Genomic DNA, 1,995 nt, shown 5'->3' on the forward strand with positions numbered 1-1,995 from the left:
GAGTGAATAATTTAAATCGGATTTAAACCCCTCTTGTGGAAGAGGTTTTCCCTTGGAGTTTCTTTCAACTTCAGATACTTATTAGATGAACCATAAGGAAAAGGATTATAGCAGCTATAAAGGAATCTGAAGTAAATACACAAATAGATAATTAATTTACAAAGTTTGAAATTTGGAAGAAAATTACTGCCTTGGTCATTAATGGGAATTTGAATTTTTAAACTCCCTCTTCCTGAACCTATGTGTAATGTACTCAAAGACACAGCTGTATTGGTGCCAATGTTTTGGTCAGAAGTTCCAGCCTGATGGCTTGGGACTGAAGTGGGCCCCAGACAGATTTTGATTGGTTTGCATGGTATATAAATATGGTGCTGAATTAGTTATTGATGTTTATTAAAAAAAAATCAAAGGAGTTTTCACATAAAGGTCTGATTTTTCTCTATCTCCCGAGAAGTAACAAACACGCAAGCAAACAAAAGCTTGGCAGCCATGGGCCTGCACCCCAGCAGTCAGAGCTGCGGGTGGCCGCCTGCGGGAGGGCCTGTGTTTTCTGTTCCACTTTGGTCCTCACCCTCCTGCTCCACTCACTAAAGTTACCAGTCAGGCTCCTGGTGGCATTTGTGTTCGTAAGGGCTCCTACTGAGACATTTATGTACTAGTGCTATTTGAAACGAGATATTTTTTAAAAGAAAGTTCTTAAATTATACAAATCTCTCTTTCATTTTCTTGCTAAATTTGCCCGGCTTTACTTACCCTTGTTGCAGTTTTTATCATTCCAAGAAGCAAGGTGGCCAGTCCAGATCCACCCAGCTGTGGGACTACCAGGGCAGGAGGAAACGGGCTGGAATTTGGTGATAGATAAATACAGAAAGGCAGCCAGAGGAGAACTTTGCTACCAATTTGTTCTGCAGAAGGATACTCACCATCACTGCTCTCTCTACTTCCCAGTTGTGTTATACGTTAAGACTCAGGGGTATCAAGGTGAAGGGACAGAGTAAGTTTAAACCTACCTATAATTACACATCACCTGGACGTTCACTTAAGAAAACACTTCTCCTTTGTCCTCGAGTATGCTGCCCTATCTCTGCTGGGTAGGATATTAGGTGTGCGATTTTCGATTGTAGGTACCAGGCATAGTGCCTTTGTTTGGATGGTGACATCTAATCTTTTCTACTGTTTTGTGTGTCCCCGCATGTTTATGTAGAGAACTGTATGGGCAGTCCACAAAGGATACTAATACAGGGCCGTTTCCCCAGAGCTATCCAAAGGCATGTGGGAGACAATAGTCAAAACCAGAAACCACAGTGGGTCAATGTGGATAGAACCCTGGGTTTGGGAGGAGCTTTCGAAGGCCAGAGGGAAAGAAAGTCAGTTTGGAAGGATTTGCTACACAGCAGGTCTCGGTGGATATCCAGTTCTGGGAACACTTGGCAGTACCAGGGTGCAGTTCACTCACCAGGGCGCAAGTGATTGAACAGAAAAGCAGACAGAGTCTCAGGAGCCCATCATTCCCACATCCCACCACGGCTGGCACATGGGCGATGCGCTGCGGCACAGGCCAGCTGCCCAGAGACAGTGGCCAGAGCGGGAGCCAGTTTAGCCCGAGTGGCCGATTCCCGGGAGGCAGGGCATTCACCGTGGGGGCGGTGGGCGGGGAAGAGGGTCAGAGTCCAGGCCGGAGAGGGGACAATAAGGCTAAGGGGTGGAAACAAAGCCGAACAGCCGCACGATGGCTGATTCCCCGCGTTCCGTTGGTGAACAAGCTTTGCTTTTAGCAAAGACTCAGGCCACACGGGGCGAGCGCCGCCGCTGCGTTCTCCCCGCAGAGCCTGGAAGGGCGCGCAGGCCTGGTGGCCCCGGGGCGCGGGCAGGGCGGCCGGGGCACCCTTCCCCGGGGCTTTCCTGCCCAGCAGCGCCAAGGCAGTTGCCAGCCCGAGGCCCGGAGAGGGCCGCCCCCGGGTTGGTCGGCCCTTAGTTCCTCCCTGTCCTTTTCTT

The sequence above is a fragment of the Myotis lucifugus genome, unplaced genomic scaffold, assembly GCF_000147115.1.
Source record: "Myotis lucifugus unplaced genomic scaffold, Myoluc2.0 scaffold_30, whole genome shotgun sequence".
In the NCBI taxonomy this organism is placed as follows: domain Eukaryota; kingdom Metazoa; phylum Chordata; class Mammalia; order Chiroptera; family Vespertilionidae; genus Myotis; species Myotis lucifugus.